We start from the raw sequence: 17,782 nt of genomic DNA, 5'->3' as shown, positions 1-17,782 counted from the left end.
GAGTGGGAGAAAGGGCATTCCAGCCAGAGGGGACAGCAGGGGCAAAGGCCCTACAATGGGAACACCCACATCACACTCCAGAAGCAGAAAGAAGGCTGCTGCAGCTGCACAGCAATGAGCCCAGAAGGCTGAGGCCCACCAGCCGGGGTTCTGGAGCTTGCATTTTCTTTTCTTTTTTTTGAGACGGAGTTTCGCTCTTGTTGCCCAGGCTGGAGTGCAGTGGCACGATCTCAGCTCACTGCAACCTCTGCCTCCTGGGTTCAAGCGATTCTCCTGCCTCAGCCTTCGGAGTAGCTGGGATTACTACTCCCGAGTAGCAGGCATGCGCCACCATGCCCAGCTAATTTTGTATTTATAGTAGAGACTGGGTTTCTCCATGTTGGTCAGGCTCGTCTTGCACTTCCGACCTCAGGTGATCTGCCCACCTCGGCCTCCCAAAGTGCTGGGATTACAGGCGTGTGCCACCTGGCCCGGCCTAGAGCTTGTATTTTATCCTACAGGCAATGGGAGGCACTGAAGGTGTCAGTGAGGGGAGTAATGCCATCCCATCTAACGCAGTAGCTCCTGAGAGGAGTGGATTCTGGAGGGTCAGGGTGGAGGCAGGGAGGCCCTGCAGTTGTCCAGGAGAGAGATGATGGTGGCTGGGACCAGGTGGTGACAGAGGAGATGGGGAGGAGCAGGTGGATTCTAGAGAGCCATTTTGGAAGCGGGATCCACAGGGCTGGTTTGGGGTTGGATGTTGTGGTGTTGGGGGAGGAAGGAATCAGCAATCAGGGGCTTGGCTGCAGAGAGAATGCTGGAGAAGGCACAGAGGAGTTCAGTCTTGATGAATGGAGCCAGAGATGACTGTGAGGGAGCCCACGGGAGACGCACGAGTGGGCCGGTGGGTGCAGGGATCTAGAGCTCTGAGAACTGGTCTGGGGTAGACAAAGGCCGGGCACCATGGGCATTGGTGGATTTTAAGCCCCAGGATGGGTGAGGGTCTCTAGGAGAGGCAGGTAGTGGCAGGGGAAAAGAGAAGTCCAAGCACAGCCTTGGAGGGCCGGCCGAGGGGAGGGGAGGCCTGGGGCAGGGGGAAGAGGCTCAGAAGACAAAGAGAACTGAGCAGGGGCCCGGACGGCGAAAGGGAAGCTTAGCCGCACAAAAGCTAAGAGGTGGAGAGCATTTCAACCGTGTCAAAGGCTGCTGTGCGGCCAGGCAGGGCTGGAGCCAATTTGGTAACACAGAATCTCTCTTATACAACCCAAGCCAGGGCAGACACCATGGTGGGTGGAGGCAGGAGGCAAAAAATGGAACGGGGTGAAGGGTGACCGTGAAGCGGGGAGTGTAGGGAGACCGCACCACGGACAACTTGGCTGGGGAGAAGATGCAGCTGTAGAGGAGAGGGCTGGCTGTGAAGACGAGGGCACAGGGCAGAGTGGCAGGCACCTATGGGGTGGCTGAGGGGGGAGTGGGAGGGGGAACGCAGGACAGGCAGGGCTCCCAGCTTTCCAGCCTCTGTTCCTTCCGCTTTCACCTCCTGTCTGCAGTTACCCCATAATAACCACCCCTAACTCAGATGAGGACAGCTGAGTCCCAGAGAAGATCCCAACGTCACAAGGAGGGCTCTGCCTAAGCTGGCTCCGCACACAGCAGGCTGTTTGGAGTCTGCCAAGACTCATGCAGAGGGCATGTGGGCCCCTTGACCAAATCTGGACGTCCTTCCCTCCCTGCCAGGTTGGCACTGCCCAGCCCCAGCAATCCCCCATCCCTACCCATCCGGGGCAGTGCCAGAGAGGACAGCAGACAGACCAGGCACGGCCAGAGAGATCCATTTTGAAGGGGCTTGACCCTCCTACTGCTGGGGGAGGGGGCTTCTAAAGGAAAAGAACACAAAAATACAAATGCAAAAGTTAGGTCCGGGCCTTGCAAGGGTCTGAAACTTAAGCTTCAATTAGCCTCAGGGTAACTACGCCTCTGACTGTAGTGACCTTGAACAAGTGACTTCACCTCTCCGAGCCCTGGTTCCTCATCTGAAAAGGCAGCCGTCAGTATAGTGCCAGCGGGAGGGCTAACTGAGGTAACTGTGCAAAATGTTTATAACAAGGCAGCGTCCCAGTGAGCGCTGGACAAACGGTGGCAGTGGCTCTTATAAACTGGGTGGGCTCCTTGGGACTTGGAGTGGGGCGGGGTGGGGGAAGGGTGAAGCAGCGGGTAGGCGGATGGCGAGGGATAAAGGTGGGGGAGCCGCTCTCTTCCTGAGCCCAGGAGCAGCAGTAACCCCTTGTTTAGCAGCGCAGTACGGTGGTAAGGCGGTGATGGTGTGCAGAGCCCATCCCGCCTCTCCTGCCCACGCACTAGGCCCAACCTGGCATCAAATGGGGGCCACCCGCGTTTGGTGGCGCCCCACAATTTACCAAGCAGGCACATCCACCCTTCCCACCAGCAGCAACAGAATGAGGCCACTGGACAGAAACCCAGCGAGGGTACGGGACAGATGGGAGGGGACACACCCTGCTGAGGGCAGAGCCCTGGGTAACCCCCACCCCTCCCGACCACAGGGCCAGGGCAGGAGCTCGCGCCGGAGCGTCTCTGTCTCCCTAGGCTCGTGCCCCGGCCCCGGCGGCGGGACCCGCAATGCGGGGAAGAAGGGAGAGGGGCGGGTCCCCCTTGGCGGCGACTACGCTCCCCGCCCGGCGGGAACACTCACCGCCGCCTCCGGCCTCGGTCCTCTCGCTCCGCAGCCCGTCTGCTAGCAGGCTGACTCACCCGGGTCGCCGGCCGCGCGCTTTCCCACGGGGGCGGGCGCCTGGGCCTCTGCCTCCAGCCCCGCGGGCTGGCCAGGCGCGCTCACCGCACCGGGCTCCGTCGGTTCTGCCATGGCTGGGGCCTCGGCTGGGCGCCTAGGCTGTGCCAGGCGCCCGGCCAGGCGCGGCGGGGCGGGCGGGGCACGCGGGGCTGGGCCCCGCGTCGCACAGACCGCTATGCCCCTTCGCTGCAAACAAGAACGCGAAGCTAGAGGCAGGGAGGCATGCCGACTCCAAGTCCAGTGCTCTTTTCCTCTGCCTCGGCCTCCTCCTGCTGACAGCAATCAAGAAAAGTACCCTTTCCAGCCTCATTTATTAAGCACCTACTACGTACACCGGGCACTGAGTGAAAGGGTCCGGAGGGTCCTTCTGTCCCCTGAAAGCTCACAGTCCAAGAGAAAGTGGATAACACAGAAGTTGGTGTAAGGACCTTGAGAGAGGCTGACTGGGCTAGAGAAATCCTCCAGGCTGGCTTCCTGGAGGAGGAGGCCTAAAGAATTAAGCAACTTTTTTTTTTTTTTTTTTTTTTTTTTTTTTGAGACGGAGTCTCCCTCTGTAGCCCAGGCTGGAGAGCAGGGGTGAGATCTCGGCTCACTGCAACCTCCCCCTCCCAGGTTCAAGCGATTCTCCTGCCTCAGTCTTCTGGGTAGCTGGGATTACAGACATCCACCACCACGCTCAGCTAATTATTGTATTTTTAGTAGAGACCAGGTTTCATCATGTTGGCCAGGCTGGTCTCGAACTCCCGGACTCAAACAATCTGCCTGCCTCGGCCTCCCAAAGGGCTGGGATTACAGTCATGAGCCACCACACCCAGCCAACATTTATTTTTAAATGGTAGTGGAGAGGATGCTTTATGGCCGGGAAAGATATTCGGGTTTCATAAAAGAAGTAGTTTACAGAACAGTTCACATGGTGTGATTTTCCTAAGTGCACATAAATGCATGTGCACATCAATACCTAAGTGCAGGGGGCAGGAAGAATGTACCCCCAAAAGATTAACCATGGTTATATCTGGATCACGGGGTTACAGGGGATTTTTCTCTTCCTGTATATACCGTTATATAGTCTGCACATTTTCTACAGCGAATAGGCGTTCATTTTGTGTTTAAAAAGCACAATACAGGACAGGCACGGTGGCTCATACCTGTAACCCCAGCACTTTGGGAGGCCAACGCGGGTGGATCACCTGAGATCAGGAGTTCGAGACCCTGCTGACCAACATGGTGAAACCCTATCTCCACTAAAAATACAAAAATTAGACGGGCATGGGGGCGGGCGCCTGTAATCCCAGCTACTAGGGGAGGCAGGAGAATCACTTGAACCTGGGAGGCGGAGGTTGCAGTGAGCCGAGATCATGCCATTGTGCTCCAGCCTGGGCACCAAGAGCGAAACTCCATCTCAAAAAAAAAAAAAAAGGCCAGGTGCGGTGGCTCATGCCTGTAATCCCAGCGCTTTGGGAGGCCAAGATGGGCAGATCACAAGGTCAGGAGATGCAGACCATCCTGGCTAACACGGTGAAACCCCGTCTCTACTAAAAAAAATACAAAACATTAGCCGGGTGTGGTGTGGGTGCCTGTGGTCTGGAGGCTGAGGCAGGAGAATGGCGTGAGCCCCGGAGGCGGAGCTTGCAGTGAGCTGAGATTGCTCCACTGCACCTCCAGGCTGGGCGCAGAGGAAGACTCCCTTTCAAAAAAAAAAAGGCACAGTATGGCCGGGTGTCCTGGATCACATCTGTAATCCCAGCAGTTTGGGAGGCCGAGGCGGGTGGATCACCTGAGGTCAGGAGTTCGAGACCAGCCTGGCCAACATGGAGAAACCCTGTCTCTACTAAAAATACAAAAATTAGCCGGGCGTGGTGGCAGGTGCCTGTAATCCCAGCCACTTGGGAGGCTGAGGCAGGAGAATCGGTTGAACTCAGAAAGTGGAGTTTGCAGTGAGCCGAGACCGCGTCATTGCACTTCAGCCTGGGCAACAATAGTAAAACTCCATCTCAAAACAAAACAAAACAAAACAACCACAATAGCACAAGAAATAAGAACTAAGCAGGCGGGAGAGGGAGAGCAGGGGCTGGTGTGTGTGGGAATCGGCTGCACTTCATCCAAGAGTGGGTAGAGGAGAGGGCGAAGAAGCTGTGCAGGCCTTGAATGTTAGGAGACACTTCCACCCGCTGGCCTCAGAGTTCCACCAAGCACAAGACAGCGGGAGACAGGGCTAGGAATCATCCTAGATGTGGAAACGGAGGCTCAACAAGGTCATGTGCTGGTCTGGGTTGAGCTGGGAGCAGGATCTAGGTGTCCTGCCCCCCATACCCCAGCCTAACTGGTACTAATTTAAACAACCCTCCCACTCCCCCACCTCTGCCCTCAGGGAGTTTCCTTGGCTGCACTTTCCCAGCAAGGACGATTTTCCCAGCAGGGCGGGTCCCTCCAAATTTTTGTTGCTGACCCCACCATCCCTGCTAGGGCAGCTTAGGACCTGAGGCAGGTACAGGAAGAGAAAGGGTATGTGACCTTAGATCTTCCAGTGGGGAAGGAAAGTCAGACAGGGACAGAGAGGACAGAAAAACAGAGCTGAGGGGCGGGGTGGGAGGGCAGGAGTAGGCAAGAATAGGCTGGGAAGGTTGGACTGGAAGCTCCCCTGGGAAAGAGGCTGGTGTGGCCAAGACAGGAGCTGGGAGGAAGTAGCCCTGGGCTTGGAGCCTCCCTCACTCCTCATAACCCCAGCACTTTCTGGCTCTGAAACAGCAGCCTTTGTCAGGGAGTGTTTGCAGCGCAGGTTGGTGGGAGAATGATTGGGGGGTGGTGGCATGAACATGGGAGCAATGGAAGAAGGTCGGGGAGGCCTTGTGGTTTTGTAACATCTCGAATCATGAGGAAGTGATCTCAGCTTTAGATTGTCTATTTCCCATTCCCTAAATATATGTGGGGTAATATGTGGGCAAACAGACACAGAGTTAACCCCTGCCACTCCTGACACCCAGAGTGAAGGGAAAGGGCTAGGAGAACATGCTGGGGTCTTAGCTGTTTGTTCCCTCCTGACAGCCAAGGCAGGGAATGGAGGTTAGAATCAAAATCGTCCTGGGCTCCAATTCTAGCCACTTAGTACCTACTTGACCTTGGGCAGGTATTCCACGCCTTCGTTTGCTCATCAGTAAAATGGGAATAATTATACCTAGAGAATGCAACATCAAAGGAGCTCCTTGGAGTCATACATTTAACATGGTTACCCTGTACCTAATTTCAGGATAAAAATGAGACATGTCCGAAGAACTCAGCACCATGCCTGGCACAAATTTGGTAGCAACTGGTTTCAAACAAATTTATCCATCTATGGGATGGACACATACTTGGCACAGCCCCCACTGCTGTCCTAATTCCCAAGTGTCCAGAGGTTTTGTTAGTAGACCTAGAATGAAAGACTCTAAGGGTGGTTGGTGGGTGAGAATGTATGCAAGTCACTTCCAGTGAATGATCTACTCAGGGAAGCTACTTCCGGCCCCACTGGGTCTCTGCTTAATCGTATTAGCTCTCCCAGGCTTCCCTGCATACTCAGCCAGGTATGGGGTATGTGCATCTTCCTCACCTGCCTTTGAAGCCTGGGGCCCTTTGATGTTAGTGGGGGATGCACCAGCCTGGGGCTCTTGAGAGCTCTGGGGTCAGTGGCCAACAAGGAATAGGGACTGGGGAGTTTGAGATGAGGTAAGTGCCCCCGACCCCTGTCTGTGTGGACTTTGGAGTCAGACTGCCTGGGTTTCAATCCCAGCACCGCTGTTAATGAGCTGTGTGACCTGGGGCAAGTCACCGAGCCTCTCTGAGCTCCAGATCCCTCATCTTTAGAAATACCTATCTCATGTGTTTGTGAAAAGCCAGAGAGTGAAAGAAAGGGAGAGAGAGAGACAGAGAGAGAGAGAAGAGTTTATGCTCTGTTTCCCATCTTACCTAAGACTCTTTGAAAGAGCAAGGATTCCTGGGTCCCACTCCAGGGCCCCCGAGGCAATAGACCTACAAGACTGATATCCTTAAAAGTTTTAGAGCACTTTTAAGCTCTAATAGAGGTATATTCTATTAAGTATACTGTTTCAAAAGTATAAATGCTACAAACTTAGAAAGAACATCAAAGTTTATTTAAATTTTCTACACATATTAGTTTTATGAGATTCAAGTAAGATACATATAGAGATATCTGTAATTTTTTTGAGACAGGGTCTCACTCTGTCACCCAGGCTGGAGTGCAATGGCACGATCACGACTCATTGTAGCCTTAATCTCTTGAGACTAAGCTATCCTCCCACTTCAGCCTCCTGAGTAGCTGAAATTACAGGTGCTTGCCTCCACACTTGGCTACTTCTTGTAGTTTTTGTGGAGACGCAGTGTCATCATGTTGCCCAGGCTCCTCTGGAAGTCCTGGCCTCAAGCAATTTTCCTGCCTCACCCTCCCAAAGTGCTGGGATTACAGGCATGAGCCACTGTGCCTAGCCAAGTTTTATAGTTCTAAAGTTTATTACATTGAATTTCATTTTTACAGCTTTAGTAAGGTATAATCAACACACAACTGTGAATATTTTCTTTTTCTTTTTCTTTTTTTTGAGGCAGGGTCTCACTCTGTCACCCAGGCTGGAGTGCAGTGACATGATCTCAGCTCACTGCAACCTCTACCTCCTAGGCTCAAGCAATCCTCCTGCCTCAGCCCCTGGAGTTGCTGGGACTACAGGTATGCACCACCACACCCAACTAATTTTTGTATTTTTTGCAGAGACGGGGTTTCACCATGTTGACCAGGCTACAACTGCAAATATTTAAAGTGTGCATTTTGATAAGCTTTGATATATATATATATATATATACAACCATCACCACGATTAAGAAAATTAATAGGCCAGGCACAGTGGCTCATGCCTATAATCCCAGCACTTTGGGAGGCCAAGGCGGGCAGATCACCTGAGGTCAGGAGTTTGAGACCAGCCTGCCCAACATGGTGAAACCCTGTCTCTACTAAAAATGCAAAAATGCAAAAATTACCCAGTCACGGTGGTGCGCGCCTGTGACCTCAGCTACTCCAGAGGCTAAGGCACGAGAATCACTTGAACCCCAGAGGTAGAGGTTGCATTGAGCAGAGATTGCACCACTGCACTCCAGGCTGGGTGACAGAGTGAGACTCTGTCTCAAAAAAAAAAAAAGAGAAAATGAACATATTTATCACTCTCAAAACTTTCCTTCTGCCCTTTGTTATCCCTCCCTCTCTCCCATCCCTAGGCAACCCATTGATCTGCTTTGTCACTATACATTAGTCTGCATTTTCTAGAATTGTATAGAAATGGAATCATTCAGTGCATACTACTTTTTGTTGGGCTTCTTTCACTCCACATCATTGTTGTATCATTGTTTTGAGATTCATCCCCTTCATGTGTATCAATAGTGCATTCCGTTTTATTGTCAGATAGTATTTCAATATATGGATATACCACAATTTGTTTACTCATTCACTTTTTTTTTTTTTTTTAAGAGACAGGATCTCACTCTGTCACCCAGGCTGAAGTGCAGTGGCGTGATCACATTTCACTGCAGCCTTGAACTCTTGGGCACAAGTGATCCTCCTGCCTTGGCCTCCCAAAGTACTGAGATCACAGCCACCATGCCTGGTCATTATCTGTTCAGCTTTGAACTTGAATTATCCATGGTCTTTTGGATGATTTTGAATTTTGAATAATATGTTTTTAATATAAATGCTTTTTGAAGATAGCACATGTTGATAGAAACAAAACAATAAAATTTAAAATATATTACTCAAAGATCGCAAAACTAAATAAGTATAAAAGAAATACCAATAAATTATCAGAAGCTGGTTTTGTAAGTTTCTATCATTTATACTCTTGAAGTTATCAAAGATTAAATATGACTAAAACAGAGCACTAGGACTTTTAGAGCTCCCTTTATGATTAATAATTGCTCCCAGTGATAACCGTCATCAAGCAATTTTGGGAGACAATGAGTTAATTGCACATCTAAAACTCTGGCACAGTCAGTGCCCGGCACACAGTAAGCACTCCCTAAGTGCTTAGTGTTATTCTTAGTTTATGTAGTGTTTATTCTTAGTTCTGATTCTTTTTTTTTTTTTTTAGATGGAGTCTCTCTCTGTCACCCAGGCTGGAGTGCAGTGGCGAGATCTCGGCTCACTGCAAGCTCCGCCTCTTGGGTTCACACCATTCTCCTGCCTCAGCCTCCCGAGTGGCTGGGATTACTGGGATTACAGGCACCCACCACCACGCCCGGCTAACTTTTATGTATTTTTAGTGGAGATGGGGTTTCACTGTGTTAGCCAGGATGGTCTTGATTTCCTGACCTCGTGATCCGCCCGCCTCGCCCTCCCAAAGTGCTGGGATTACAGGCGTGAGCCACCGCGCCTGGCGTTTTTGTTTGTTTGTTTTTTGTTTTGTTTTGTTTTCTTTTCTTTTTGGGACAGAATCTCTCTCTGTCGCCTGGGCTGGAGTGCAGTGGCACCACCTCAGCTCACTGCAACCACTGCCTCCCAGGTTAAAGCGATTCTCCTGCCTCAGCCTTCTGAGTAGCTGGGATTACAGGCACCCGCCATCATGCCCAGTTGATTTTTGTATTTTTAGTAGAGAGGAGGTTTCACCATGTTGGCCAGGTTGGTTTCAAACTCCTGACCCCAGGTGATCCACCCGCCTCAGCCTCCCAAAGTGCTGGGATTAGAGGCGTGAGCCACCGTGCCCGGCCTCATTTTTTTTTGAGACATAGTCTCACTATGTTGCCCAGGCTGGAGTGCAATGGCACAATCTTGGCTCACAGCAACCTCTGCCTCCTGGGTTCAAGCAATTCTTCTGCCTCAGCCTCCTGAATAACTGGAATTACAGGCACCCACCATCATGCCCGACTAATTTTTGTATTTTTTGTATAGACAGGGTTTTACCACGTTGGCCAGACTGGTCTTGAACTCCTGATCTCAGGTGATCCGCCTGCCTTGGCCTCCCAAAGTGCTGGAATTACAGGTGTGAACCACCGCGCCCTGTCAGTTCTGATTCTTATTCATGGCTTTTCTCTCTCTCTCTCTCTCTCTCTCTCTCTCTCTCTCTCTCTCTCTCCCTCTCCCTCTCAAGCACAGAGCCTTTCTCCCACCCCCAGGCTCAGAGTTAGGTCATCGAATTCCAGCTTAACTTCAGCACCAGTGACTCCCCGTGGAGGGGAAGTGGGAAGGTAGAAGGCAGAGGCAGCTGGCTGGGCTGTGGGAATCTCTGAGAAGCTTCCGGGGTGGGAGGGGAGGGCACCCTCCTGGTGGTCTCTCTGTTTGTTTCACAAAACCTTCCCATTCCGCGGGGGTTCCAAGGCCAGGCTGTGCCTTCACCTCCTGACCCTGTGGGAAGCACAAGCCTCGACTTGGCTCCACCCCAAGAGGCTGGGGGGCCATGGGAGCTGGAGGAGCCTAAGTTTCAGAGTCAGACAGGCCAGGCCCTGCCAGCTGGACAATGTGGGGCCAGTCACTCTGTCTGAGGGTGTTACCAGCCCTGCTTAGGTCACATAGCTCCTGCAAGGACCACGGGAGAGACTGGAGGCATGAGTGATGCACACAGAAGGTGCAGTAACATGAATCGTGTCCATAAGGAGATGGGGACACAGAAGGCATTGTCTTGCTGATGTCCAGACGTCGGCATGCCAAGGCAGTGCACCCAGTATTTGAGACCCACTGTGTACCCGACCATGTGCTCAGGAGAGTGAGGTGGAAGAACTTGAAAGCATTGGAAGCTGCTGACCTGAGGGGCTTATGTCCTTTTAGTGACCACCGGACCAAGAAGTGCCTTCCCTGTCTTTGCCTTCTTACCTCTGTGTCCTGCAATGCAGACACTGGGTTAAATGCATTCATTCAACAAACATGTACTATGAATACTTGCATGTGTCAAGAACTGTGCTAATGACTGGGGTCCAGCAATGAACTAAGCAGAGAAGCTGCTTATAGCCAGCCTAGTGCTGGAGAGGGGAAAGGATAAAAAAGAAACACACAGTACAAAACAAAATAAGGCAATTTCTTTTTTTTTTTTTTTTTTGAGGCAGAGTCTTGCTCTCGTTGCCCAGGCTGGAGCGCAATGGCACGACCTCGGCTCACTGCAACCTCCACCTCCCAGGTTCAAGCGATTCTCTTACCTCAGCCTCCCAAGTAGCTGGACTTACAGGCATGTACCACCATGCCCGGCTAATTTTTGTATTTTTAGTAGAGACAGGGTTTCACCATGTTGACCAGGCTGGTCTCAAACTCCTGACATCAAGTGATCTGCCCGCCTCAGCCTCCCAAAGTGCTGGGATTGCAGGCATGAGCCACTGCACCCAGCCACAAGGTAATTTCTGACCATGGAAGAGCTGTGGAGAAAATAAACAGTGATAGAACAGAGTGCAGGATGTCAGTTTAGATGGAGGAAGCTGGGAAAGACCTCTCTGTGCAAGGAAAGTAATAATAAGTGACTCTACTGGGACAAGGGAGCATCCAGTGTGGGTTCTCAAGTCACAGCGACTTAGAGCCCCTCACAACTTTACCACCTGCTAGATTCTCCACCTTGGCAAGCTGCTTAACCTCTCTGAGCCTCAGTTTCCTCACCTGTAAAATGGGAGTAACCATCCAATCCACTTCATAGGATTGATAGGAGAGTGCAAACACATTATGGTAAGCATTTATAGAATAATAGATTATGTCTATCTTGTCCAGCCTGGGCCACCTACCCACAATGCATGAGTTAGTCCCTTTGGAGAAGGACAATGAGATGAGCCCAACCCAAACACTCCTAACTGACTCCAGAGTGTCTTTCTCTCATCTAAAATATAACAAGGGGGGCTGGGAGCAGTGGCTCACACCTGTAATCCCACTACTTTGGTAGGCTGAGAGGGACGGATCACCTGAGGTCAGGAGTTCAAGACCAGCCTGGCAACAAAGTGAAACGCCGTCTCTACTAAAAATACAAAAATTAGATGGGCGTACTGGCGCATGCCTGTAATCCCAGCTACTCAGGAGGCTGAGGCATGAGAATCACTTGAACTGGGAGGCAGAGGTTGCAGTGAGACGAGATCAGTCCATTGCACTCCAGCCTGGGTGACAGAGTAAGACTCCATCTCAAAAAACTAATAATAGGCCAGGCTCACGCCTGTAATCCCAGCACTTTGGGAAGCCAAGGCGGGTGGATCACGAGGTCAGGAAATCGAGACCATCCTGGCTACGGTCAAACCCCATCTCTACTAAAAAAAAAAAAAAAATACAAAAAATTAGCCGGGCGTGGTGGTGGGTGCCTATAGTCCCAGCTACTCGGGAGGCTGAGGCAGGAGAATGGCATGAACCCGGGAGGCGGAGCTTGCAGTGAGCGGAGATCACACCACTGCACTCCAGCCTGGGCGACAGAGTGAGACTCCATCTCAAAAAAGAAAAAGAAAAGAAAAAACTAATAATAATTTTAAAATAAAGTAAAATATAACAAGGATCTCCAGGGCCAGGCAAATAGATGTCATAAGTTAAGGATTGACTCTAGCACTTAAGAGAATAGTCCCAGCCGGGCACGGTGGCTCACACTTGTAATCCCAGCACTTTGGGAGGCCAAGGTGGGTGGATCACAAGGTGAGGAGATCGAGACCATCCTGGCTAACACAGTGAAACGCCGTCTCTACTAAAAATACAAAAAATTAGCGGGTGTGGTGGTGGGCGCCTGTAGTCCCAGCTACTTGGGAGGCGGAGGCAGGAGAATGGCGTAAACCCAGGAGGCGGAGCTTACAGTGAGCCGAGATCGAACCACTGCACTCTAGCCTGAGTGACAGAGCAAAACTCTGTCTTAAAAAAAAAAAAAAAAAAAGATAATAGACCCTGCCTAAAGGAAATAGTGACTATTTGGCTTTAGGGAACCTTTACTGTCTTGAAATGAGGGCCCAGACCTTTCTTTCCATTTCTCAAATGAAGAGAAGAAAACAAAAACGTTTTTATGAACAATCTCAAAAATTACAGGCATGTGCCACCACACCTGGCATCTTCAAGACTTTTCTTTTTGTTTTCGTTTTGTTGTGTTTGAGATAGGGTCTCAATCTGTGACCCAGACTGGAGTACAGTAGCACAATCATGGCTCACTGCAGCCTCAACCTCCTGTACTCAAGCCATCTTCCCTCCTTAGCCTCCTGCATAGCTGAAACTACATGCGTAGGCCACCACGCCCAGATAATTTTTTTTTCTTTTTCTTTTTTTTTTTTCGAGGTGGAGTCTCACTCTGTCACCCAGGCTGGAGTGCAGAGGCATGATCTCGGATCACTGCAACCTCCGACTCCATGGTTCAAGCGATTCTCCTACCTCAGCCTGCCAAATAGTTGGGATTACATGCAAGCACCACCATGCCTGGCTAATTTTTGTATTTTTAGTAGAGACAGGGTTTCACCATGTTGGCCTGGATGTACTTTTTTGTTTTTTTTAGAGATGAGGTCATGCTATGCTGCCCAGGCTGGTCTTAAACTCCTGGACTCAAGTGATCCTCCTGTCTCAGCCTCCAAAACTACTGGGATTACAGGTGTGAGTCATGGCAGTCAGTAAAAAACTTTTAAAAACATAGTTGGTGGCAGACAAAACACCGCATCAGCCAGGGCCAGCTGCAGGCATGGTTTGCAACCTCCATTTACTGTATATCAGGCTCTTTGCCCAGCACTTTGAAGAATACAGTGCAAACCAGCAACAGGCTTGCTGGTGGGAAACTCCCAGGGGCTCGAAGATCTTGTCCCATAAACAAAGAATGGCTGGGATCAGAGCCTGGATAAGAAAGGGGTCTCAGGGTAAGAGTGTCTGAGGGGAGAGAGATCATATAAGGAAAACTTCATGGAAGAAGAGACTCTTGGGCTGGATCTGTGGGATAAATAGGAATGTTTTGTTGAATGAAAAGGAGGCAAACTCATTTTGGGCAGAGAAAGAACCGCTTTGAACTTTGGGGAAGGTCAGGTGTTTGCATGGGGCTGGAGTGCTTCTGGGCTCCAAGGGGTTTGCAGGGGAGGGCTCTGGAAAACAGGGCGGAAGATGGAGGCTCATTTCTAGCTTGAGATCACAGACAGCCACATGTGCCCAGCAGAGTCGCTGGATGGCACCTCTCAGCCTGGGCATCAGCCTCCAAGACCAACAGTTGGGGGCACAGACTAAAGGTAGAAGCAAAAGACTTGTCTTAGACCTGCCTTTACGAGATTGAATTCATTCACGTAGATTGCAGATTCCAGCAAACAGTGGGCAGTTATAAACCAGGGGCTGGGGTCTCAGAGAGAAAGGAGTCAGGGGTCCCCCCTGCTCCTAGGCAGCTCACAGTCTGATAGGCTGGTGGCCTTCACTGAAGAGAGTTTAGACAACTGCTCTATGATGCTTTACTTTGTTGATTTTCTTCTTCCTTTTTTTTTTTTTTTTTTCCTGAGACAGGGTCTCACTCTGTCATCCAGGCTGGAGTGGAGTGGTGTGATCATGGCTCACTGGAGCCTTGACCTCCTGCCATCTCAGCCTCCCAAGTAGCTGGGACTACAGGCACAAGCTGGCTAATTTTATTTATTTATTTTTTTTTGAGACGGAGTCTCGCTCTGTCGCCCAAGCTGGAGTGCAGTGGCCGGATCTCAGCTCACTGCAAGCTCCGCCTCCCAGGTTCACGCCATTCTCCTGCCTCAGCCTCCCGAGTAGCTGGGACTACAGGCGCCCGCCAACTCGCCCGGCTAGTTTTTTGTATTTTTTAGTAGAGACGGGGTTTCACCGTGTTAGCCAGGATGGTCTCGATCTCCTGACCTTGTGATCCGCCGGTCTCGGCCTCCCAAAGTGCTGGGATTACAGGCTTGAGCCACCGCGCCCGGCCTGGCTAATTTTTAAATTTTTTGTAGAGACAGAGTCTCACCATGTTGTCTAGGCTGGTCTTAAACTCCTGGTCTCAATCGATCCTTCCATCTTGGCCTCCCAAAGCACTGGGATTGCAGGCACCAGCCACCACACCCCGCCCTGATGCTTTACTTAGAAGAGGGCTCTGCTGGCCGGGCGCGGTGGCTCACACCTGTAATCCCAGCACTTTGGGAGGCCGAGGTGGATGGATCATCTGAGGTCAAGAGTTTGAGACCAGCCTGGCCAACATACTGAAACCCCATCTCTACTAAAAATACAAACTTTAGCCAGGCCTGGTGGCACTCACTTGTAATACCAGCTACTCGGGAGGCTAAGGCAGGAGAAGTACTTGAACCCAGAAGGCAGAGTTTGCAGTGAGCCAAGATCGTACCAGTGCACTCCAGCCTGGCAACAGAGTGAGACTCTGTCAGAAGAAGAAACCAGCCTGGCGTGAGACTCTGGAAGAAGAAGGAGAAGGAGAAGGAGGAGGAGGAGTAGGAAGAGGAAGAGGAGGAGGAGGAGGAAGAAGAAGGCTCTGCTAAATTGCTTCGGGGGCAGTTACAGGTTTGTAGAAGAGGAGACTTTAAAACTATGTCTTGATAGATGAGTAGGAGTTTAGGAGTTTACTAGGGGAGATAAAGTACAAACAGCAGGAGGAAAGAACAAGTGAAAGGCAAGGGTGCTTGGGGGCCCTGCTTTGGGAATACGGGGTTCATTCAATCACTTAACAAATACTCACTGTTACCTGTGTGCCAGGAGCTATGCTAGGCACAGAGGGATATGATGAAGCAGGTGCTCTCCACCCTCACACAGCTTAAGCTTTAATTCCTGGGTACCTCAGTTTCTCCATCCCTGAAAGGCTTGCCACACAGAGAACATCAGTGAGGGGTGAACAGGATTGCTTATGTAGGCAACATATACAGGCAAAGGCAGCCAGTGTCACCCTGGCTGTACAGGAAATGCTCACTAAACACATGTCCTTGATTCCCTGAGAATCTAGCTCTGAGTTAGCCTGCCAGAGACTCACTAGACAAGCAGATTTGTTTGATGAATGAATGAATGACTAAATACTACGTGCACTATGCATTTCACACACATTTACTATTTATAGCATTCCTGTCAGTAGATATTATTTGTCTGCATTTTAGAGCTGTGCAAGCAGAAGCTTCAGGATGCCAAGTGCCTGGTCTAATATCCCTAGGTAGGAAGTGACAGAGAAGCATCCAGATTCTGCCTCCTGAGGCTCAGCTTCAGGGTCCAAGCACTTAACCATGTCACACATTGCTGCTCATGTCAAGGGAGGGTCCCAAATGTCTCGATGGAGAGCACTGGAAAGCATCTGAGAATCTCAAGAGACTTTGCCCCCACCCTCCTGCCAGCTGGGATGGCCTCAAAGGTTATCTCCCAGGTCAGGGAATCTGACGGTCAGTCTGTCTGGGGCAGAGGAAACGAGAAGGTGTCATTCCTCACCTGGGAAAAGGGCACTTCTGGTTTTTCTTATATGAAAGAGATCCTGGACCAACTAAGGTCTTTAAAAAGTGAGGGTGACTGTTAGCCTCGGTCCTAAAAAAGCAACAGAGATTCAGGTTCTTCCAGGGATAGTGCCAGAGCCCAAGAAAGTTCAGAGATGGATGAGCTTTGTCAGACAGTTGCTCTTGTGGGTCAGAGAGAAATTCCAGGCCTCCACAGGGCTCTAAGCCAATACACATCAGAAATGAGCTGTCTGCAGCTGTTGGACCCTGGGAAAGGCAAGACATTATTTGAGAGTTTTCTTAAAAGTCTTAGTACAAAGCACATTTTCACTCCTCTTCTATGGGGAAGCAACGGGTTTGGGCAACAAGCAGACTGACCCTTCACATACTGGCTGTTTCCACTTGTAAATTTGTGGCTTTGGGTAAATTATCTGAGCTTCTGTTTTCTCATGATGTCTGAAGTGGGGATGAGGATAAAATCAATGCAATTATTAGCAGAATGTCTGGTGCATTAGGTGTTCAATAAATGTTAGCTATGGTTATCATTCATTTTACCTTAAACAGTTAGTGAGCACCCATTAAGTGCCTGTAGTGCAAGGGACATGTGATGAATAAAGCTTTAGCCCTAATTTCAAGAAGCTTCTGGGCTGGGTGTATTGGCCCATGCCTGTAATCCCAGAACTTTGGGAGGCTGAGGCGGGTGGATCATTTGAGGTCAGGAGTTCAACACTAGCCTGGCCAACATACTAAACATACTAAAAATACAAAAAAAATAGCTGGGCATGGTGGTGCATGCCTGTAATCCCAGCTACTCTGGAGGCTGAGGTATGAGAAGTGCTTGAACCCAGGAGGCAGAGGTTGTAGTGAGCTGAGATTGTGCCACTGCTCTTCAGCCTGGGTGATAGAGCCAGACTCCATCTCAAAAAAAAAAAAAAAAAAAAAAAAAAAGAAGAAGAAGCTTCTGGTCCAGGATGGAAAGCATGCCATCGTTTTTGTTCCTTCCCAGTCTCAGTGGACGAGGGTGCTCTGAGCTGAGCTGAGCATGTTTAAACAGGGACCACCTACACACTAGGCCACACGGCGATTTGGTAGACTTGGGTTCTGGAATTGGTTTCACTGAGTCTGACTCCCGTACCTCCATCTAGTTGCCTGTGCCTTCCCTGTACTGCCATCCTTGGAACCTGAGTCCTGGTCAGAGGCTCCCACAGCACTAACCACAACCTGTCATTTTTGTATTTATATGTGCATGACCTGGATGAGAGTGCCTTCTGCCTCTGAGGACGGGTCTGATACAGAGGGCTGAGGCTGAGTCTCTAGGCTGGGGAAGTCAGATGACAACCATGGACCACCCACAATAATACCCACATGCATCATCCTCTACAATGGCATCAGGTTTTAGAGCTTGTAAAGCATTTTTTTTTTTTTTTGAGACGGAGTCTCACTCTGTCGCCCGGGCTGGAGTGCAGTGGCCGGATCTCAGCTCACTGCAAGCTTGGCCTCCCGGGTTTACACCATTCTCCTGCCTCAGCCTCCCGAGTAGCTGGGACTACAGGTGCCCGCCACCTTGCCCGGCTAGTTTTTTTGTATTTTTTAGTAGACACAGGGTTTCACCGTGTTAGCCAGGATGGTCTCGATCTCCTGACCTCGTGATCCGCCCGT

The 17,782-nt window shown here is 50.5% G+C and overlaps 2 protein-coding genes across 3 annotated transcripts in view; one reads left to right on the top strand and one right to left on the bottom strand.

The window, feature by feature from the left end:
* The window catches only part of PALD1 (phosphatase domain containing paladin 1), a 112,155-nt gene extending 109,296 nt beyond the window's left edge, over positions 1-2,859 (bottom strand). The window contains exon 1 of the mRNA XM_033208525.1: positions 2,690-2,859. The gene's annotated coding sequence lies outside the window, so the exon portion shown is untranslated. The remainder of the gene's footprint in view (positions 1-2,689) is intronic.
* The window catches only part of NODAL (nodal growth differentiation factor), a 29,171-nt gene continuing 13,018 nt past the window's right edge, over positions 1,630-17,782 (top strand). Inside the window, exon 1 of one of the 2 annotated variants that reach the window (XM_033208536.1) lies at positions 1,630-2,059. The gene's annotated coding sequence lies outside the window, so the exon portion shown is untranslated. Of the gene's footprint in view, positions 2,060-15,018; positions 15,216-17,782 lie in introns of those variants that run through there. The other variant, XM_033208535.1, reaches the window with a different exon arrangement.

The sequence above is a fragment of the Trachypithecus francoisi genome, unplaced genomic scaffold, assembly GCF_009764315.1.
Source record: "Trachypithecus francoisi isolate TF-2019V2 unplaced genomic scaffold, Tfra_2.0 Lachesis_group9, whole genome shotgun sequence".
Taxonomy (NCBI): Eukaryota; Metazoa; Chordata; class Mammalia; order Primates; family Cercopithecidae; genus Trachypithecus; species Trachypithecus francoisi.
The sequence above is the reverse complement of the archived record's forward strand: the minus strand, read 5'-3'. Positions and strand labels throughout refer to the sequence as shown.